Here is a 25099-nt window from a genome sequence, read left to right on the forward strand (position 1 = left end):
TAAAGTTCGTCACTACCGCACACTTACCTGACCCGTGCTCTAACCCTAAAGTCCGTCACTATCGCACACTTACCTGACCTGCACCATAGCCCTAAAGTCTGTCACTATTGCACACTTACCTGACCCACGCCCTAACCCTAAAGTCCGTCACTATCGCACACTTACCTGACCCGTGCGCTAACCCTAAAGTCCGTCACTACCCGTTCATACACTTACCTTGACCCAGTCCGAAAATGCCGAAGCCGCAGAAGTGACCAACCAAATTCTTTCCCTGGGAAAGAATTTGGGTTTCTGCGGCTTCGACATTCTCACCTTTCGAACTACCAAGTCTGGCCTTCCAGTATTCGGCATTCTTAACATTCGATTTTGCGATATTAACCCGTATATAAGTGTGTGTGTGTGTATATATATATATATATATATATATATATATATATATGTATATATATATATATATATATAACACACACACACACACATATATATATATATATATATATATATATATATATATATATATATATATATATATATACACACATATATATATATATATATATATATATATATATATATATATATATATATATATATATATATATATATATATATATATATATATATATATATATATATATATATATGTATACGCAGTGTCGTGTGTTATGGTGTTCGTGTTTCATTTGGTCGGGTCGGTTTGTGTGTTGTCGGTTTTCAAGGCCGGTAGACCGACAAGGGTTAAGGTGCGTTGGTCTGTCTTTTAGAAGTATATATATATATATATATATATATATATATATATATATATATGTATATGTATATATATATATATATATATATATATATATATATATATATATATATATATATATATATATATGAGACATATACATACACACATATACATATACGGAGCTATGTCAAAAGAATGAACTACCATAATGTTGACACACATAACAGCAAGATGATGTCACTGAAAATTTAAATGAACAAACTCCTGGAATGACATATTTCACTGCTGGGAAACTAACTGCTTGGCCACCAATAAGTAAACCACAAACCAAAACAAATTAAACCTACCAAAGAGGGGGGCTACACCCTGCAAACCCCCCCTAACTAAATATACCAACTCTGAGATCACACTACAGTGGAGATAAGGGCAAAGTTCGCCATGGTAGTCAAATGGTTAGTTTTTTGGAGGTTAAATACTCTGTTCTGGGAGTTCGTTCATTTCCTCAAAGTCGTCTTGCTGTTGTGTGAGTCAATGTTATGGTAATTTGTTGTTTTGAAGAGAATCCACATATATATATATATATATATATATATATATATATATACATACACACACACATTTAGAAGGCTGAGTTTTCCCAGTAGTAAGGGAAGCTTATTTTCTGATCTTTGAAGGCATTGTGTAATACACCTGTCACTTTCTGTATTATTTGTTTTTAATATTAGGTTCCATTATGGTGTTAGGTCCGCAGTTCCAGGCACAGGCTTTCAATTAACTAGATTAGATATAAATACCAGGAAGAGGTCACCTTTTAGTGACCTATAAGAAGGAGGCTATAATGACATTTCTTGAAACCTTTCTGAAATTTTTCAGTCCTCTGATTTTTCTGGTAATAAATCATGCATTTTGAAGTTCTTTCAGATGGCTTATTTGAAGGCTACAAAATGCTATACTGTATTTAGTAACAAATGGATAACTGATACATAAAGTGGTAGATTTTTTTTTGTCTGGAGTGACTACACATATTGTTTAGAATTAGATGGGTTACATAATATGCTTTCCTGACTTTGGAAAATGCGCACTGATCTAAGTTGAAATTGTTTTCTACCACTATACCCTGATCTTTAACTATAATGACATTTTTTATGATCTGATCCTTTATTTTTTTATTAATAATTTATGCCCATTTTTGCTAAGTCCCATATTGCTACATCAATGAGTATTAAAAGTAAGATCATTACTTCTGCAGCATTTGTGTGTGTTTTATAGACCACTTTGTATAACTTCAGTATCTTTTACAGAAGTTCTTGTGCTACCCAGTTTGTAATTGTCACATAAATGAACTGATATTTAATTCTATTAATTTGTCGATTATCTAGTATAAAAGAAATTGCTTTTTGAGCAATTAGCTTAAGAGAATGTTCAACACGTATTGCCAGGGTTCAGCTATTGAGGCCCAACTTGCCACAACTGGTTTCCAAGGTGGATTATGTCTGTTTTTGTCTAGTTTTGGGATACCAAAAATACAGGGGATACCTGGGTTCTGTATATATACAGGAAACTATAAAGTCTATCTGTCAGTAATCTTTGGTACTATAATTCCTTTAATTTTGCTCTCAGGCTGCTAAAAGTTAATTTCACCTCACCGACATTTATATAATATGTGGTTCATGAAGTATAGTCTTCAGTTTTTTAGTATAGTATTTCACATTGGTTACAACAATACTTTCTCCATGTTGGCCTTTATTGCCTGAATGGCTAGGTCATTGCTAAGGTTGCTTAATGCTTCTAGTTTATCTTTGGAGACATTAAAATATTTTAAAATATCTGCGGGGGGGAGGGCTTTTTTTTTAATAAGGATACTTATTTTTTTTTTCTTTTGCACACTGTTTTAGTATCTACCATCAGTGTGGGTTGGTTGATGTTTAAGCACTGAGTTTGGACCACCTCTTGGGAAGATTGCCTTCCCCTGAAACCAGACTTGAAGATTTAAATTTCTCACAAACAAAAGTTTAAGTTTGTATAGTTTACTGTACCACCCTCCATATGCAGGGTTTTAGTTGTTACACTGTGAAAGTCTCACCAGGATGTGGGTGTCAGTAAATCGCCTACAACAGTAGAGCCCATGAGTTGTGAGTTTATGTTTTGTTAGTACAGCTTGTTCATCTCTTGATTGGTGAGCAGCCACAGCTATTCTACTTGAAAACAAATATAATTTTATTGTTTATCGGCCCTCAGGCTTCCAGTTGGGTAACAAGATTCACCTCTCCAGTCACATTTCTGGATTGTAGAGTATACTCTGCCCTTCCCAACCTTTTTCTTTATTCAATACAGGCTTCCCTCTTTGGTATGCTTATACACTGTAGAGTTGTGATAGAGCATTTTTATTTGCAATATATGATAATCCTTTAAAGTTTTAGCATTGGTACTACCTTTTTCCATGTGCTTCCTTTTAAAATTGTTTTTATTTCAATTAAATGTTTGAAAACTAATGGACAAAACCTCTGCATACAAGCATTTTTAAAATGTTTTTACTGGTTGCACATTTCTATTTTCAAATTAGAACTTGGATATGAAGAAGTCCAGTTTGTCATTGATAAAAGTGCTTATGTCAAAACTTGTATTTGCTTTGGCAAAGGTGTAAATAAACTTGGAGGAAACCACTCAGCCTATGTATTTTTGTTAGTTCTGGTTATGGATAATCTCTCCATTAAAATCCAAGTTTGAAGCTGATGGATGAGAATCAGGATGCCATTGTTGTTTGTATGTAGAGTTTTGTATATACTCTATATGGGTATGGTCACTGCTAAAAAAGATGTAGTTGATAGCTGGCATCACTGATGTTTTATTTGTAATACTTTTATTGTGTTCTGAGATCATTCAGCCTCTGCTACTAGAAGCATATCTCTCAACTGTTACGATTTAGGCATTGTACTATAATTCTGACCTCAGCTTTAGCCTCGCTCCGCCTAGATTTGCACTGCTCCTCATAAAGTCAGGCCAGTTTATAGGTACACACTTTATTAAGTACATAAACTAAGTCAATGTAAAGATTCATGACTAGTAATTATATAAGTTCTAGCATATAAAGATCGTCTTTTATGGAAAATAAGGATGTGCTCATCCTTCTTGCCCTCTGTTTTAATTTTTAAAGGTCAGTGCTATGATTTTTAATGCTCAGAGGTTGCAAGGTATTAGTGGACACTGCAAGCATTAGTTTCTGGACTACCAAAATGGTGAGTTGTACTAGTAGCAGTGGAAAAGTTTCTTTGTGTCATGATGGCAAAAATGACAAAGTGAGAAGAAACTGGAACTTTTTGAAGGCACTGGCTGCAGATGATGATGGGATGGGTTTACAAGTTATTTTGTTTGCAATAAAGTCAAGCAAGAAGGGCATCATCATGTTGTGATACCGTTATAAGGTGTTAGTTTTCAAGTCAGAATAATGGGATATCCCTTTGGTTATCACTGCATGCTTTTCATTTCAGTGAATGCGATGACAGTCTTTCACTTGCCACAGGCTGACTGGAAATGTAGGAGAGAGGTGGAGGTGATAGTATTACCGCTTTTGTTTTTTAAACAATTTCAGGCAATATCTGCAAGCATTGTGATTGAGTTTACTATTTCTGGGTACATATTGATTCTTATAATTTGCAACCTGAATCATGGATTTAGAATAATCTTATGACAAGCCTCAGAACGTCTAAAGTTGCATAAACCAGATTACTCACTTTCATTTTCTTTCAGTAAAGACATGCTGCAGGTGGATTAAAACTCCACTGCCATTCAACCCTAACCGGGAAAAAGCTGAAAGAAGAAGAAGAAGCAGAAGATTAAAGTAACTGACTAATTTTAAGATAGAATAGTGAAACTGGCCAAATAATGTGTGCACAGATTGTTTTCTTCAGTTCTTTGGAAACAGAAATGTCAATGGGGTCACTGTAAATATTTCCTTGCTTGCTATCCTACCTTTGGGCAGATGTAAACTTTACAAGATTTTAACTCATGGAGTACACTCCGCCAGTCTGCAACTCATCATTCAGTGAGCCTCATAAGGAATTACTGATAACATGGTTTCTATTTTTTATATCAATGGCGATTCAGTTTTTGTACTTGTCACGTTCCTCTGAGGTTATGTGATCATGGAGTTAGTATATATATATATATATATATATATATATATATATATATATATATATATATATATATATATATATGTGTGTGTGTGTGTGTGTGTGTGTAAATGGGAGTGAGGGGTGGGGTTTTCTTTGCCAAAATAAATACTTTTTGATGAGTTTGTTTTGCCTGGTGAAGCTTCAGCTGCTTTTGGCTTGAAAAAGTACTAAGGAATTGTCCTTATCCTCAAGGTGTCTTAGTGTTGATTATAGTAAAAGTAACAGGATTATTTTTGCAAATTGATTGATTCCCATTTTGGTCACTTTTTTTCAGTCTGAATGGGAGCTGTTTACATGTATCTTGAATTAATTCCTTGTTGATCCAGTCCACTACAGCAAATCTGAAAATCTGAGTAAAAACACACTGGTTCCACATGGCTGAATAAATATCAGAAAATAATTTATTCCAGGGAAAACAAGTGAGCGCTTTCACGGATATCATCTGCTTCATCAGACTAGAATGAGAAATAGCATAAAAATCTCATAAATGATGGCCCATATGTTCAAGTGGGTAATTTCAAGAGACCTTTGAGGAGTCCAGGTTACTGTAACTGTAACACCAAAATGGTCATATATGCGGCTACTTGTTTATCTTGTCCAGCTTTCTATATTGGCATGACCACAAGAAAGCTGAGACAAATAATTATGGAACATGATAGGGACATCAAAAATAAGAAACTGACTAATTCATTGTACAATCACAGTAAAGATTGTATTAACTACAAAAAGTTTTTATTTTTTGTCATAGATTATATACTAAGGAGTTTGGTGGTTACTATAAAACCATTTTAGAGGTCAGGGAATGCTTGTGGCAACTACAGCTGGATGCAAGCAGTTCACCTGGCATTAATGACACCTTATCTCTAGCATGTATATTGAAACAGAAGGCAGCCTGCATCTAACAGATAACAACAGAGTATGTGTTGACTTTTTAGTTAGATACATGTAATATATGCGCCTTTATGTATATTGGCATATTATATATTTTTCATTTATTTTATATATATATATGTTTATATATATATTTTTATATATATATATATATATATATATATGTTTATATATATATTTTTATGCAATCATAGATATACAATCCAATTAAAACATTTTAAATGTATGTTTTGAGTTTAGGTATGTAAACAATATCTGTTTGCTATTGAATACTTGGTGTTTTTACTAATATACCATTGACATTTAAGGGTTAAAACAAAAAAGTTCAAAGGACAGCTTTATTGCAATTAACTATGTGTTAATTAAAATGCGTATTTAACGGCTGTGTTTAAATGTGATAAACTGACTCTGAAGATGCCCTACATGGGTGAAAGCGCTTAGTCAGTTATTTGTTTTATTTAAATAAAGTCTAGGTGGTTTTTACTTTGGTGTCACAAGTGTTTTCATTAATTAGCATAAAAAACTTGCTTTTATACATTCAAATGAGCCAATTAACTAGGCTAATGACTTAAATACATATTTAACATCTAAAATGCTGGATCACATTGAAAAATTAGCTCATAGTAAGTGATATTAGCACATTAAAATAGTAAAGGCATAAATAAGAATGATGGGATGGGTTTACAAATAAAATCTCTGATATATAAGCGACAGATTGTTAACAAAAAATACGTATGTATATGTGTGTGTATAAACACATATATATAAAATATAGTAAATGTTGCTAGAAGTGTCACATTGCTAAAATAATTAATACATATACTATTTAACATAGCAATGACAGTCATAAAAACATTCATTAATAAAATTAAAAGTCAATGTTTAAGAGCTCTACCCTTGAGAAATGGATTTAGAGAAACTTTATTATTCAGGCCTGGGGGTTTGTCTGCCTGAAACCTTATAATCCATTTCTGTTCATTAGATTCAGTTCTATTAACCAAATCACCTCCTCTCAAAGTACTGTGCATGACTTCTAACACCAAAAACTTAAAGCTATGCCTTGGTCCTTCTTTAGCTACATGAATAGCTAAAGCACTGGTTTCCTTGCCATTCTTAATATCTCTCAGATGCTCCAATATCCTATCCTTAAATATTCTATTGGTCTTGCCTACATAAAACGCAGGACATGTGATACAATAACAAAAATAAACGACATTTTTTGTTCGGCAGTCAGCATAGAAAGCACTTTCTATCTTGAATCCAAATGACGGATGCATGAATTGTCCACCTATATGTTCATGAGTACAAGCTAAACATCTTCTACAGATATATGTGCCAGTTTTCTCTGGTAAATTCTGCAAAGACATAGAATTAGACCTGTAGCAAAGCTGCTTTTTAAGTGACCTATTGTTCCTAAATGCAAAATTGGGTTGATCATCTATTACTCCTTTTAATTCCTGTACTGTGGAGATAATATCCCAATTATTCCTAATGACATCACAAACTATGTGGATGTCACTCGCATAGGTCAAAGACATCCTTATTTTACCTGTTGTGTCATTCTTTCCTAGGATTTTGGGACTAAACGTAGCAGATGTGTCTATGTCTACTTTACCAGGGAGGTCATTCGAAAAATAAGGTTTGCATCTCCCTCTCCTTTCATGCCAGGCTTCAGCAATCTGAGAATCAATCATATTACAAATGTAGCCTCTCTCCATAAATTCATGTTTGAGAGTAAATAGGGCATCTGTCAAATCACTATCATCATTATGCAATCGCATGACGAAAAATCTGTCCCTTAAGAACATTTAGCTTAGTATGTTTTGGGTGCATGCTGCTGTGATGAAGAATATTGTTCTTTCTAACATTTTTCCTATACATGGTTGTGGACACAGTACACAGGTCATCTTTGATAACCTTGACATCTAAAAAGTCTATCTCCACCGCTGAATATCTATATGTGAATCTTAAAAAATCATTCAGCTGATTCAAATAAAGAAAGAAATCATTCAATTGCTGTTCTGTGCCTTGCCATAGCAAAAAAATATCATCCACAAAATGCTTGCACCATTTGATACAGTTACAGTAAATATTGTTGGAAAGTACATGATAAATCTCCCAGTTGGCCAAAGATAAATTGGCATAGCTATTGGCACAGGCTGTGCCCATAGCCACGCCAATTTTCTGTATGTAATAGTCATTCCCAAAAATGAAAACATTGTGTTCGAGAATGATCTCAAGCAATGTACATAAGAGGTTCACTTTGTTGGTCGTCATGTTATTCCTACACAGTAGTTCCCTCACATTCTCTATACCTATATCTGACATATAAGCGACAGATTGTTGCCAAAAAATACATATGTATATGTGTGTGTATAAACACATATATATAAAATATAGTAAATGTTGCTAGAAGTGTCACATTGCTAAAATAATTAATACATATACTATTTAACATAGCAATGGCAGTCATAAAAACATTCATTAATAAAATTAAAAGTTTTGGTGTTAGAAATCATGCACAGTACTTTGAGAGGAGGTGATTTGGTTAATAGAACTGAATCTAATGAACAGAAATGGATTATAAGGTTTCAGGCAGACAACCCCCCAGGCCTGAACAATAAAGTTTCTCTAACTCCATTTCTCAAGGTTAGAGCTCTTAAACATTGACTTTTAATTTTATTAATGAATGTTTTTATGACTGCCATTGCTATGTTAAATAGTATATGTATTAATTATTTTAGCAATGTGACACTTCTAGCAACATTTACTATATTTTATATATATGTGTTTATATACACACACACACACACACACACACACACATATATATATATATATATATATATATATATATGTATTTTTGGTAACAATCTGTCGCTTATATGTCAGAGATTTTAGTATCATTCTTATTTATGCCTTTACTATTTTAATGTGTTAATATCACTTACTATGAGCTAATTTTTCACTGTGATCCAGCATTTTAGAGGTTAAATATGCATTTTAGTTATTAGCCTAGTTGATTGGCTCATTTGAATGTATAAAAGCAAGTTTTTTGTCATTCTAGTCTGATGAAGCGGATGATATCCGTGAAAGCGCTCACTTGTTTTTCCTTGGAATAAACTATTTTCTGATATTTATACAGCCAGTGTGTTTTTACTCAGTTTTGCTCAGCTTATCATGTTATTTGGTTCCTTTATCAGTTCCAGAGATTTTTTGTATTTTGAAACCTGAAAATCTGACTGAAATGTTTAATTTTGATGCAGTAAAACTTGTGGGTTTTATCTAGACTGGGATTCATAAATAAGTACTATAACACCTGTGCAGTGCTAATATTCAAGGGGTTTGTTGCACAAAGTGCTGCAGAGCTAATCACTCATGTATGAGTCAGTGGTAGCAGATGCATACCAAGCAAGGGACCTCATAAGGAAAGATCAAGAGAGCAGTAGTGGGATAAACAATGCTAGGCTACTGTGTGGCAGGAGAAGTGCTACAGTAATGTATACAGCTGATGTGCTGGACTGGACGTCATGGCTAAGGCAAGCTAGCAAAGCCAAGTCATGCACTCATGCATACAGTGCACTGATATCTAGCTGCAGCTAGCTCCCAGCCACCACAAGATGGACAGCACAGCTAAGTATAGTGGCCAAAAGAAAGACTAATTAGGCTGTGCACAGCACAACAGCAATCCAATTCAGTGTATAAATGGTAAAGAAATGTTGTAGACATGAAAGCATGAAAAGGAAGAGCAGCAACTGGAGGGAAACACAGAAAAGTAACAATACAGTATGAAAGATGGGTAAAAAGGATTGCTAATCTCATTGGGAAAAGTGTTCCTTTTGTAAATTTTACAAAAGAATGATAGATGAAAATGCTGAGGGAGCTTTGTGAATGAGATAGAGGGAGAGACAGGCAGGTAGCAGGGAAAGACAGGGAAGTGCATACACAAAAGGTGTGGAAGACAGTGGGTGGATAGTGGGTAGACATATACATACAGAGGGTGGACAGTTGGTATTGGGAAGGGTTGGACAATGAAAAAGGAATGGAAAATGACATATAAGATATGATACACACTGGGGAGGGAAATAGGCCAGGCATTTGGCATGGTTGGATGCCAGGCCAACACAGAGAATGACAGATACAGGCATCACTAATATGGGTGGTCAATGGTATGGACCTGTTGCTCCTCTAGAAGCCCAGTGGCTAAGGTCTGCCAATATTTTGACTATACAACCACACCAGATGGAAGTTGATATTGTTGATATGGATATCCAGCTGTTAGTACAACAGCAGTGATCAGCCTCCACACCTCATGCAAGAAGACCACTTGTCCACTTTCAGGACAGGAGCCTTCACATTCCCTCTTGAAAGGCAGACACTGAGGATCTCCAGATAGAATCCAGATGAGAAGCCTTCACCCACCTGCTGAGTGGCAGAACTAGTGGTCACTGGCAATACAACACCAGATGCAGTAGCTTGATGAAGGCCACAGTGGTCAGCCCTACTCCTTTCTTCCACTTTTACAACTTGAACTGCAGAAGGATAAGCCTATATGATAAAAACACCAGTGCAGATGTGCACTGGACTGCCTGTCAGCACATGCACATCCTACTTGATTAGGAAGTGCATCTGTCTTCAGTGGTAGCCAGCCATGTTCAGATGATGCTACTGTGCTGTGGGAAAACAAAGCACATACTGCCAAATATACATATACTATATTTAAGATAGCAGAAGACAGTGTCAGTAAAATAACTTTCAATACCTTTCTGTCTCCCTTTCCTGAACCTGTGCTTCCCACTAGTGCAATAGATCAGCATGGCACTGCTTCAGGGCACTGTACTAATGTTTGCATTGCTTACCAAATGGGTGATGCCAGGGGTATAGGTCAACATTCTGTCAGTCATGCTAGAGATCTATTGTCTTCAAAGAGCTATTATAATGGCCCAGCAGGCACTTTCTAAAGTTTCTATGCAAGAAGACCAGGAACATCCTGCTCTTAGTGGCAGACTATGTTTGATTCCTGCATTCCCTAGTTCCTGAAACAGCTATGGCCACTCAATGAGGTCCACTGGAGGAGCAACAAAGGTAGCCCTGTGCATACAGGAGAACAGTTGTGAAACATGTCACACAACCCGGATGGTGATATGTGCATATATATACCACAGGCATGAGCACACAGGCCACATTCTTCATAGTCAGAGTGATGTGCACAGCCTGCACTTTCCTGTAAGGCTCATGCATTGCATACCAGCAGTGATTCACTGACAGTGCCACTAACAAGATTTGTTATCATAATCACTCACTATCTCCCCCTGTTAGCATGATATAACATGTCAGCATCCTTGTGTGCAATACTGTTTACAACCATACTTTCTTAAGAGAGAGGAATTTGACTAAAGCGTCTGTAAACATAGAGTTTTCACAGAGTTAAGGTAAGAACATTGACTGATGAAGTACTTCAGAAGCAACAACAAACCATATAATGCCTATCATGGAGACTGAGACTAACGTCATAGTGTATGTATAACTGAGAATCCATGACACTGGCATGACACAGTACAGAATGTCAGTCAGTGGGGCTGGAGGCTCAAATTCTGAACACAGGAAACTGTTGGGAGGACATGCCACAGGTGGGTGGGCTGTCATGGCTATATGTTGAGACAAGAGTAGAGCATATAGATAGTGGGATGAGGCTGTTCATAGCATTAGCTACAGGTGATAACCAGGTGCATAAAGAAGTGAGGCTGCAGGCATACTTATGTGCATCCTACAGCTTAGCATGCACACCAAATGAGTGGCCATGCTTTGTCCATAGGCATACATGTCTTGGTATGGCTACCTGAGGCAGGCTGTCTACAAACATGACATATGCTTCCTGGCAGACCTCCCAACCGTCCCGAATTACTCGGTGTTTACCGAGTTTTGGGGTCCAAATGGAGGGGTGCCACGATTCCCGAGTGGTACCCCTTCATTTCCGATTTCCTTGCAGTTTGTTTTTTTATTTTTTAAAATTTGTTGGAGCTGATGTCACTACCAGCCAGTCGGAATTGAGCTCATGGAGCTCACGTCATCATTCCGGCTGGCTGCGGAATTAAACTATTGCTGCTGAAAGAAAAATTGGGACTTAAATCTGCTGCTGCAGCTCGTTTTTCTTGGGACTTTGCTTTGCTTCTAGAGGGACTCTCCGCTGCTTCTTATTTTGTTTGCTTTGCTGCTACAGAGAGAATGGGACTTTTGCTGTGCTGCATTACTGCATTTTGCTGGGACTTTGCTTTGCTGAGGACTCTGCTGCTGGGACTTCTGCTAACAAGAGAATGGGACATTTGCTTTTCGCTGCTGTTTCAACTTTGCTGGGAAGTGGGAACTATTAGGTAAGCAAAGGAACAAAGGGTGTGTGTGTGTGTGTATATATGTATGTGGGACTTTTGATGCTTTTAGCTGTCCCTTATTTTGCATAAGTTCTTTTTCACGTGCTTAGTTTCTCAGAAAGTTTGTGATGTTTCTGACAATCAGTGAGGATTTCAAATGCTGTATAATAATGATGATGGACATTTGAGTTTTAGACTTATAGCCTTCAAAAGGTATGCAAGTATAAAGCCTGCTATTCTAAGCAAGTTTTGAAGTATACTAATTTATTTAAAAATGTGTGTGTACATATGTATGTATGTCTGTATTTGTGCGTATGAAGGGTGTTGAAGACTATTTCATTTGTCCTTGAGTTTGCAAATTGTTTCTGATTTTTTTTTTGCCTGGTCTGTTCCTCATGAAGTGAGTGAGAATCGCAGTTACTAAGTAATGGCCACCTGAGTTTCAGACTTAGTAGCCTTTAGGAAAAAAACACTAATGCAAAATCTGTTATTTTAGCAAGTTTCTGATTAAAGACAATAGCTCTTCCTGATTTTGTCTTTCATCCACAATTATATTTTTGGTGTTCTCTTTGATTTTTGAGTTACAAGGTTGAGGTGTGTGAGTCTGTGCATAAGGAAAGTTGCAGTGGACTACATACTGTATTCTGACAGTGTGGCACTTATTTATGCATTTATTTAGTCATTTGGATTGCAGTGGACTACATACTATATTCTGACAGTGTGGCACTTATTTATGCATTTATTTAGTCATTTGGATTGCAGTCAAATATCAGAGATGTACAGTCACAGTTGTTCAAGTGCTTAAAATAAATTACTGTGGTCAGTTCTTACTAGTTTTATTTTATTACAGCTGAAATCTGAGGTATAGATAGTCAATAAATCTGTCTTAAATTGCTGGATTAAGGGGCTGATTCATACCTCTCAAGTGTACCTCATTATGAGGAACGTACCTCATTTGGGGTCTTAGAAAGTTCATGTTCCTAGAAGTTCCTCAAAGTTCCACATTGAAAGAGTCTGTCACACATTCAGTGTTAGGAATTTTTTTAAGTGAAATCCATGGTAAGTAGAAGTTAATCATATTAATTCATTAAAGGATCTTCCTTATGAGTAAAACCAGCATATTTAACCATCCTATGACCTTCCTAGTTGAAATTGTTAATAAGCCATTAGTATGTGTTCCACATTTTGCCCATTTGTTCCACATTATGAAGGTGAGTGTTCCTCATTTTGGAGATGGAAGGTTGAGAGCTATGGGCTGATTGTAGTTGAAGGTGATTGAAACTGTTATCCTTTGTTCAAATTATGCAATTAGAATTATTCTGCCTTTGCATAAGTAGTTTGTATTTGTGTGAAGCTAGCTGAGATAGTGTCTATTTTTAACACAACCAGATGTCCTTATTGTGCACAATTAATAAAGTGACTGTAATTGTTGAGTACAGTGATTATCTCTTATGAAAATATGTGTGTGTGTGTGTGCGAAAATGCCCCAAATGTAATACACCTGGTGGCTAGAGGTATTTAGGCTCAAATCCTGTACCTTTGGTTCAGGGTAAAAGAGCCTAAAGTCTGTAGCCACCACCATTTCTCAGCTTTGCCCATATTTTTTTTCTGCTAAGAGTTGAGAGCTATGGTGACAACAATATTTGTATTCCCCCATTATTGGCTTTGTTGTTTGTCCAGGTTTTTTTCTGCTAAGAGGCTGACAGCTATGATAAGAAGTGAGAATTGAATTCACTAAATGATAGCCATTAAGTTTGCCTTCCTATTGTTTAACCTGCTGATTTAGCATAGTGGTATGTTGCACTGACTGTAGTGTATAGTATTCCGGGTTAAAGACTTTCCAGTAACATGCATGGTGGTAACACAACATTTTATTTTAGCAACTTTCCAAAATTATACAAGCAATGTTTAAAATGTGTCCTTGGTTTTAACCTTTTGCCTCCCCAAAAATCCTGAAATTGAAAATAAGTGTGAGACGCTGTGCAAGATGCCTGTGGCTTACACTGCTGTCATTCTGTTTATAGTTTGGGTGTGGAAGTAGACTTTTATGATGGGAATGTTCTGAATTGGGCAGATTTGTAATTATTGGTTCATGCATTTTATTTCATTGCCAACAGTACAGCCTACTGGAAAAATGTTCATTCAAACAATAAATTTAAAATGTGCTCTGTCTAACAAGTGTGCTGTATTATACAAGGAATATAACTTAATAAAGTCAGGAAGGTGTGCAAGGGCCAATGATTTGAAAACAGCCCAAAGGTAATCTTTATCCACCACTGGCCAGATGCATTTTCTTTGGATGTGGTGCAGGTTTCAATGATGTTTCAATTAATGTGAGTTTCAAGGGCAGAGAAATTTTAATGCCAAGTCTATTTTTATTGTGAGACAGTATTGCTTTGTTTATCAGATGTCTGTTAGTGTTTGTGCATTGATGTGCTGCAAAATGTAAAAATAAAATCCAAATAATCATTGTAGAAGTAAAGCAGTATGCACACATTAGTGTTTATGGTAAATGGGGCGAAATAGCCAGGTAATGGGACATTGGAATGGCTGCAGGGGGACTTTGGTCATGGTGCCATATTTTGGTTGTCTGTTCTTCAGTTTGTGTTCGAAAGTTGGTAACCCACAATTCCATTGGAGTGGGTGGGGTCACATAATTATGTATGCAAATTAGATGTTAATCAGCGTACAGATTTGTACCTATTTTTCATGGCCCTTGTCCAGATTTTTGATGTTTCCAGGTTGAGAGGTATGCTTCCTGGACAGAAGTACTGCATACAGTCATTACTAGGAACAGATTTGTCAAGGAATGGCACACAATGTGAATGTTGTGGGTGTCCATATCAGGTCTTTACAATGGGTGCAGTGAAGTCTACTGATATGATACTTTATGTGAAGGAAAATGTGTGGGGCATTGGTTCAGACAGGTCTAAGACATGCAGTGGATCACCGACACAGAAATGATTCACTGAGGTTACAGAATGTTTGGCATTGGGAGCAAAACTGCCATGACTTAAGGAATGTTCCTACTATGGCTGTAACACTTGGGATACTAGAAGATGTGCAGGTCAGTGATATATATCATAGTGGAAAAGGTGAGTGTGCTTAGTGGCTTGCAGGAAGATGTATATGAACTGTTTAGTGGCATGAAGTATAGGGACAGGGAGCACATGGTTCTGCTGAGGTCACTAATCGACAACTTTCTCCATCAATGAGACTCATTGCAACTCCTATCTGAACTGCCTCTGCAGGTCATGTAGTCCATGGCCATGGGAGGCTCCAGATGTGAGGTGTTCAGACTCAGGTTATCCCTTAGCAGACTACACTAACCATTGATGAGACTGCATCAATATCACCTGTGGGCATACAGCTTACTACCTCCAGCCATGGGTATAGTGGGGGACAACACTCCTTGGACTCACTACCTGAGGTACCTCATTAGACTGCACATTCATTGTCCCATAGTTCTGCCCCCTACTCTGTCACCTGTGGCCTTACTGCCTATCATTTCTGGTCATGAGCATCATTCATGTCCTGGTTGATGCCACTCATCAAGCTTATCACATGAGATGCCTCATAATGGTGCCACGCACACACAGCCCTGTATATTTCTCTGGCCTGATAGCACAGAGGTTAAGGCCCAGGATTACCAAGTGTTACATCTGGGTTTGAAACTTGGCTGAGGATCTATTGGTCAACAGCAGTATCTGTGCAGAAGAAAAGCTTGACAATCTACTTCTGTAATATACCATGAAAACCCTAGGGAGTGTTGCCATAAATCAATTTAGACTTGGGGGAAATTGCTTGCTTACATATGTATATATAAAACTGGACTGTGGTTCTATAGATAGAATATACTGGCTGGTATATATATATTTTAATAAGTCTTGGCTCAATTTGCTATGAACTAAGATGCAGAAGTGGTTGGAACAGAAAGGGTTCATCCTCTCCAGCAGATAATGATGGTTAGAGTTATAGTTAAAGAAGAAAAGGCAGAGTGGAGCTGTTGTAAAACAGAAATTCAATAATCCTCCAAATAGGTGGAAGAGAGAGTGACTTTTGGAAAACAGTAATTTCCTTTTGTGGTAAAGCAGAGGGGCATTTTATTCAATGGATTTTTGTTGGAATTGAGAAGTACTAATTCTTATTCGAACAAAGGAGCACTAGTTTCTGGGGAAACTTGTGTGTGTAAGACTGGCTGGAGTGTGTCTCTTGAAGCATTGATAACTCTATTATTACTGACTACTTATGGACCTGATAGGAGAGGAGCCTATAACCTGCCTATTATTTTTACAGTGTATGCTTAAATGTGCTATGTACTGCAAGAAATGTGTTCATCTCTGCTTTCTAGAAGGAAAAAATGAACGGTTGAAAGACTGTTTTGTACTCGGCTCTTACAGGAACTGGATTCTTTTCCGTCATGAATATACTGTGCTGTCAGCAATTGAAATGAGCCTTTAAAAAGGGTATTGAAGCAAATTACATTTCTTTGACAGTTTGGTTTAGACAACTCACTGCTTTTATGCTGGCTTGTATTTGAAGTAAAAAATACTTTGTTTTGGTTACTTTGTCTTCAGCAAGAGATAATATTGAATGTGATTGTTTTACTCCCCAGTTCTGGGCCAAGAGGCCTCAGGATGTCAGAGCATATGTATATGCATTCTTAGGACTTTGACTAATTGCAAACAACTGCACATAAATACACACACAGAGCTAAGTGCTTCTTTTCTGACCAAAAAGGCAGTGCTAGCATTCATTTTTGAATGTCAGTAATGCATCGAAGACTGAGAACTGCATATTGTGCCATCTAGCACTTTGCATCCAAGGTAGCTGATCCCTTCTTCCCATCCTAGCTATACCACTGAACACGGCATTTGCATGCAATACTTATCTGGAAAAAAGAAGAGTTTTTGAAAGGTTGTGATATTAAAAAAAGAGTGGAGACTTAAGAATACAGTCAAACTGTGTTTTGTAGACTAATGGGTTTGAAATGTCAAGCGCAAGACTAATATTACCCTTTTTCCTTACAAAGGGGATTATATTGTACATAAACTAAGTGGCCCAAATGCCCTTACAAAGATTTGTCATAACTGTTAAATTTTCCCAAAGGCCAGACTCCTTAATCCAGCAACACTGTGGGATGATGGAGGTCGAATCTGCCAGAAATCAAATGGCTGGGCACCCTGAAGCAGATGTCACTTGATGGGTGACTTACTACTACTGCAGGAAATGTGTTTCCAGCAATGAATCACATTAAAATGGTCTGGGTGATGGAAAACATCCAGAATGAACTTTAGTTAGCAAAGTAGCTGAAAACAGAGTCAAAAAGTGAGAAAAATGAATAATACATGATTCATATATTACAGTGCATACCACTGGTCAAGCTACATACATGTTATAAAACAATTTACAACTAAGTTTGAAAGAAAACATTCTATTTATTGACCAGGCAGTGACTGCAAAGTTGGAAAGATTCCCCATTATTCTCACTGTTGTTTATTTAATTTGACAAAACACACAGCACACATACAGACATGCATGTTCACAAGAGCAAGTTGTAAAATTCCTTTATAAGGCATATGCATTTTGACCAGTGGTTTGCACTATATAATATGAATCATGCAGTAATCATTCTTTTTTTTCACTTTTTGACTCTAGTTGCAGCTACTTTGCTAAATAAAAGCTCATTCTGGATGTTTTCCATCACCGAGAGGGGTTAGGAGGGGTAGAACAAGGACAGCTACGGGATCAACATCTACCCACCCTTAAACATATGACATTCACCTTCCAGAGTAATGAATGGTATAATAAGTCTTTCAGACTACAAAAATATACTTCCTCTAACTCCTTACAGTGTTGTCAGTCATGGTCAGCATTTCTGCACCCTTGTTAAGAACAGTCTGCTCAGAGAGTGTCCAACCCACCTCAAGATTTACTGGATGACATGCAAAAACTTCTTTGGGTGTCATCCAAAAGTCTTGGCAAACTTCTGCCAGATCGAGTCAACAATTTGATGACTGACATAGCTGTTGCATTCCAATCCTGTTGGCATCTAGCAGTAAAATCCTGAGAAATCACTGGTAGCATCATTTCACAAATGGACTCCTTTAACTTTATGTCTTCCCTCACCATTGGGCTCTACCAGTGAGTCCTACGGTTACCACCATGGTGTGAAGTGAACAACTTTCAGTAACAGGATCTTGCTTATTGCTTGGCTACTGAGTTTGCTTGGCTACTGAGTTCTTGAACATAATCATTGTCCCTAATCTTACCCTTAGTATGGGAGAATCTGTCCCGGAGGTGTGATTTGAATTCATCCCAAGCAGACGTATCTGTTAATGATCCACAGCTACATGTTTGGTTTTCCCACGTTAAGCTGCTAATCCAGCAGTCTGACCCAACTCATCACCACATGGTGATTAGTTAGCAGCTCATCATCAGACATCAGCCTTTGGCCCAAGGTACTCAGGTGCCCAGTCTTGTGTTTAACTATTGTGTTCTTTGTGGGTAAATTATAAGTACCACATATGTCAAATAACTCCTTTACACATAAGTTCAGATCAAGCAAGCTGTTTTTCTCAGTCATGCTCCTAGTGTCTCCCTCATTTCCTGTATGAGCATTAACATTTCCCACATAGAGCTACAGAATCAGTAGGCAGGGAACTAGCAAGATCTGTTTCCAGTAAAGTTAGGCACGATGAATTGCTGTTAGGTGTATATGCACACCCAACACGTGGTGTTTCCTTTCTGCAATTCACCATCACATTGAGGTGACTCTTATCAGGTACAAACTCCAGCTGTACAGTAATCAGCTGGGGATTTGTGGATGTGCAGGCCCTCCTGAAGAGCACCTCCACTGTAGATAAGAGAGAGAGAGGTAGCAAAAGATACAGACCATCCCTGAACTCTTTCAGAACCAGTTCTGTGTGTAGAGATTACTACTATATTTAACTTGTACTTTTCATCTGCATGCATTAGCTCTGTCTCCCCCCCCAAGAAGTGTAGTGACTGTCCATTTCAAGAGCCAGTTTCCATTGCCAGGGTCTACTCTGTACTAATCTGTCTCACTGCTGCCTGCCAGTTGATTGGCATCTTTCTAAACCACTACCCTTTGCCTTGCATATTGTGAGCCACAGAACAGCTCCACACATGTTTTTGTGTTGAGTGTGCCCATGTGGACTCAAACATGCAGTCACCATATGCTCTTTTGTGATCGCTGGGCCCAGACATGGCTCTGAGAAAGAGTCTTGATACCCCTGCTCTAGACAAGATTCTCTGATGGTTGTAAATAACCATAATGGAGGTCAGATTGTGTCTTCAAATATAAATCTAACATGAATACAATGGTTCAGACAATATATTACCTCAAATGATTATAGCAGAACAAAAGGTCATGATCTCAGGAGGAGATTTATCTACCTATCACTTATTAATACATATCTCTGTAACACTCTGAAAAGAACTCAACTGTTCAGGGTTTTGCAGCACTTCCACATTTTCACTTTATAATTTTGGTCTGTCGCTCATAAAATGTATTATCTTTTGGCAAGTTGTTGAGGAGTCCAGTCACTAGATAATGACAGACATTTAAATTTCAGACTTCATGTCCTTCAAAAAATTAATGCTAATGCAAAACCTGTTATTCTAGCAACTTTCTAATTTTATAAAAACAATATTTAAAATCTGTACACGATTTTGGGCCTTTGCACCACACCATTATTTTTGGTCTTACCCATATTTATTGTGCTAAGTGGTTGAGAGGTATGAAACTGTTTTAGTCTCATGTTATGTTGTTTTAATTTGGACTTCTGACCTTAGCTTTCCATTCAGTTCATCCAGTACAGTTCACTGGAATTATACTTCTTAGCCCCTTACTGGAAGAATCCTGTACAAATTCAATAATGGCTGGACAAAGGCCCCAAAATCAGAGATAGATTTTAAAAATTGTTCTTGGAAAGTTACTAGAATAAGTTATATATTAGCGTGCATTTTCAGAAGGACTTTGAAGTCTGAAACTCAGATGCGTGTCATTTCATGATTTCAATTTTCTATGATTTGCCAGAAAACCACAAATTTTATGAGGAACAGAACAAATATATGAGGCAAAAATCTGGACACTGTGAAAATCTGGACATTTGAGATGTGTGAATGGAATAATAAGGTTCACATCATCTTCCATGTGTTTAATGTTGTCTACAGCCCAGAACAAATATTTTCCCCAAGGTAAGTATCCACCACATTTTAAAGATTGGAAAGCATTGCTACCTTACATTAAAACGTGCTACTGTTATTGATATATTGATACTTTTAACACAGCTGTATTTATCTTCCTCATAGACAAGGTCTGTTACTTCTGCTACAGGTTACCATGGCAGTTTCAAGCCATCACGCTAACACTTTATGTAGTTTGTTTTAGTATATTTTACAGAAGAAACTTAACCCAATATGGGTACTCACCAGCTGGACTTACGACTTTTGTTACTATATTTTACAAGCTGCGCTGTACCTTAATTGCTTTGTTTGCTTTTGAGTTGTTACTAAACTAGTCCAAGTGGATTAGTTTACTTATCCATTTACTGAACCATTAACTGAATAACACTGACAACTAAATCTCCTTAAACCTCTCATCTGCTTCTCCACAGAGGCTTCTGCTACCATCCAAACAAGCTTGACTAACTAGGATGTTAATGACTGCTAAGCTGGTTTAATTTTCATGAAACGTTTCACATACTTTTTGTTTAATTGTAGGTGTATCATTTAGATATTCTGTAGCAAGGCAATCCCACCTGTCTATGCCATGTATTCATGGCCAACATAGTGATGCCAGATGATGGCTGACACTGCTCAGATGCTATTTTTTTCACCATTTTGGCTGTGGAGTCCCATTTCACTCAGCCTATACTCCAGAGGCAGGTTTGCTATTAAATACTTGGGTGAACAAACCTTTTGGTGACCATTTTATGCTGGCAAGGTATAGCTTAAATCTTAAGAACAACTTGTTTGCCAAATGTTCATCTTTCCGTTCACTGACTTGTATTCTTAACTCCCATCAGATGAGGTTTTTAATTTATATTATTCTGAGCAACTGCATTCATACCACACATATCATGACACATATTACTATCTCCCATGCATATGAAAACACCCATTTCACTTCAGCTGTCTCAGGTTCAGAGTTTAACCTACTTTGCGATGAAAGGATTACTTCACAATAAAAGCATTCTCCAAGCAAATGATTCCTAGATATAATTTTCTGATCTTCATCTGATTACATTTCCTGAATGTGCATCCTACACTTTAATGGTTCGTATGCAGGAGTAAGGTGACTGGGTTCAGTAAAGGTTAAGATGGGCATACATCCATTCTTCTGTATTGCTCTAAGCAGAAAATAAGACCTCTATAGTTAGTTCATAGTAAATGCTATGGTGCTCAAGGAAATGGTTATTAAAGACTGAATCCCATCTCCGCATTATTAACATTGTTCTTTATTTCATTTTACAAAACACACACCATACGTACCACATACGCATGCAGGAACACGTACGCACACACACATTCATTCTCACACATGTACTTATTTAATAGGAACATTACTCTTCTGCAGTTACAAATACTAACAGACTGGAATCTAAATGACTATGCATTCTGCTTTCATTGCTTCTGTATCTGATTTGATTTTTGTAGATAGAAAGCCATAAGAAATTCTGTGACAGTGTGACAGTTACATGTTATTACCTAATTCCTTTGCAAGTCATTTTTCATGCAAATTGTACATTGAATGGCAGCCCAGTTTGAACAGTGTTGTTAGTTAATTGAAAAAAAAGTTAATGCTTAAGCCTTATATATGTACCCTTCAAATCCTGTGTTTGATTCTCACAGCCTTCATTTGCTTACTATGTGACCACTTTTAAGTCACCTAACCAGAGAGTGTTTCCATGCTGAGACTGTATTAATAGATCCAGTATAAATTGATGCCCTAGCCTGGGTAACAGCTTTTATTTATTTATTATTTATTCTGCTTTTAATCATATGCCAATTGAAAATGTTTTTAGTTGTGCTAGTTTCCAGAAATAAAACAAAACTGTTTTTCTTCCTTTCTTTCTTTCTTTCCTAGGAGAACTGTGCAGTTACGTATTGCTCTGGTGGAAGAGTAATGTCACAATTCAAAGCCATAATCCATAGCAAAATATATAAAAAAATATGGCTTGGCAGTGAGGAAGAAATGGCTTTTTAATTGTTGTTGCATAAATATATGGAATCTTCAGTTTATTTAGTTGCAAATTCAGGTCATTATTGTTATTCTCATTTGTGCAAACTGCAAAATGTTAAACTGATCTTGGATAAATATTACTCACTTTACTAATTTTGTTTCATGCACTGTGCTTTGTAGTTTCAATCTTATTTTTATTCTGGTTTAACTCTGGACCTTATTTTGATTCAGTTTCTGCAGTGGTTTCTTATTTTAGGCTGGCAGCTAACCCTGACCTTTGGCTGACCCTTGAAAAAGGGAGGTTGTGATGTGTTCAATGAGAACCCAAGCAAACAAGCAAAATAAAAAGCTGCGGATGTTATTTTTTCAAGGGTAACGAAAGGAATGTGCCTGTTATGTGTTTAGGATACTAATAGTGAAAACTACCAACATTATAAAGATAATTACATTACATTTAATGTATCCTTTAAACTTTGGTGTCTGTAAAGTGGCATGTTATATTTCTAATGCAATCTTTGTATGACCCTATACCATGAATAAATTTGTTACAATATTCCTTTTCTTAAAGGACACATTCCCAAAACACAGGTCCTCATCATAGAATGTATTTTCCTCCCTACAAAATTATCCATGCACTGCTACATATTACAAGTATGACTTACCTGTTTTTCACTTCCGTGGTATTAGCTGATTCTTTTGTTTTGTGGCCTGCCTATGCTGTTCAGCTTCTTCTTTGTACTGCTTATTTAGTTTTTCCTTAGGAAATCGTCTCCCTTATTCTTACTTTGTATTATTCATATTTTAAGTTTCTGACTTTTTTTTCTTTCCCTCCCACTGGGTTTATAAATCATTTGAGTGTTTGAGTGTTCAAAGCTTTTCTACTGTGTATTATTTCTAAAAGTTGCAGTGTTTCTCTACCTCTGGAGTCATAAGCCGAGTGAGTCTTTAGGAACCCACAGCTCTTACATAGTGCAGTGTCAGAATGAACATATTTGATATCAGTGACAGAAAGAAAGACTGAATGAGGAACAGCTGAAGACCAAAGGCCTTATTACAAAGTTACAGACACTCTATCCAGAGATTCTGAAATAAAGCAGCAATTTTGAGTAATGACATTCAAAGTAACCCCCTAAGACAATCTCGCACCAGAGAGTTGTGGATCCTGTTGCCGCTGTTGTTGTTTAGTCATTCAGTTGAATCTGACTCTTTGTGACTTTAAGGAACACACCAAGCCTGTCTGTCAAGAACTGTTATTTTAAGTTCTTGCACATTCATATTCATTACTTCAGAATTACTGCCCATCTATTATATTGTCTTCCACCCCCTTGTTCTTTCACCCTCAATCCTTCACAGCATTGATGTCTTCTCTACTGAATTCTGCCTTTACATTATATGCCCAAACATACCTCTTAACTTCTTACAGCAAGACATGTGGATAAAGCCTAAAATAATGGGGGGGGGGGGGGCAAAATAAGGACAGATTTAAATATTGCTATTATAAACTTAGAAAGTTGCTAGAATAACAGTTTTTGTGTTAGCATGCTTTTCTGAAGGATATGAAGTCTGAAACTCAAAATGTGTGTGTCATTATTTAGTGACTTCAGTCCTCAGCGATTTGCTAGAAAACCACAGATTTTATAAGGAATGCACCAAACATATGAAGCAACAATCTGGACATTTTGGGAAAATCTAGACAGTTGAAAGTATGTGGCCAAAGTATTTCAGTTTTAGTTTAACTAGCAGGTCTTCCAGTGAACAGCCTGGATTTATTTCCTTACCTATTGACTGATTCAGTCTTCTTGCAGTCCACAGAATCTTAAAAAGTTTTTCTTCAGCACCACCATTTAAAAGCATTGATTTTCCAGCACATGGCCATACTTATAGTTCAGATCTCACAATGTATGTTTCCAAAGTCAGATACAAAGAGGATAAGAAACCATGAAACATATATGGAAGCATTTTGGTTCAGCCCATATTAAAAAATGAAGAGCAGGATTTTCAAGTGAAGATGCAAATTTTGCATGAGTTTTTGTGATGCCCGTGTTACTCTGAAAAATCTGGATACTGCATCCACTGTATGTAGCTTTCACACTGTGGATTAAGACTTAAAATAACTCTGCTGCTTACGTGTAATATGCAAGTTCAGAAAGTAAGGCATAATATTTTGGTGCTAATGTCTAGGGATAATTTTGTGGAAACTGTTGGAAGTCATCTGACAAGACTGCAAATACCCAGTAACCAACTGAGACACATAGCTAAAGAGTGATGTCTATTTTGGGTGTAAGTTATTCTCCTGTGCACAAGTTTAATGAATGGACAACATAGTCATGGTAGCCACCAATTTAGCTACATGTCTGAAGGCTGAACTTTTAAAATATTTTTTTTATTATGGGGCCTTATCTTTTTACCTCCACATGCAAGGTACCATGCTACCTGTACACCTTCTATTTATTATAATTAACTTCAGGATTGCTACATCTTTGGATGGAGAATATTCTTCCCCTAGCAGTCTCAATTACTCAGCCAAATCCTTTAAATTTTTGGTCAGTTTGTAGTCTCTGAGAGTGGCTGGACTGCCTTTGTCCAAATGACTTGCTATCATCTGTGATGGCACATATAAACCCTTACTATTGCGGTATGCAGACACCAGAACTGAAGGGGGTGTAAGAAGTACGTTTCCAAGATATAAGCTATATGCTAAAAGAATGATGCAGCTTTTCTT

The sequence above is a fragment of the Protopterus annectens genome, chromosome 7.part0, assembly GCF_019279795.1.
Source record: "Protopterus annectens isolate FY-2018-M chromosome 7.part0, PAN1.0, whole genome shotgun sequence".
Classification (NCBI taxonomy): domain Eukaryota; kingdom Metazoa; phylum Chordata; order Ceratodontiformes; family Protopteridae; genus Protopterus; species Protopterus annectens.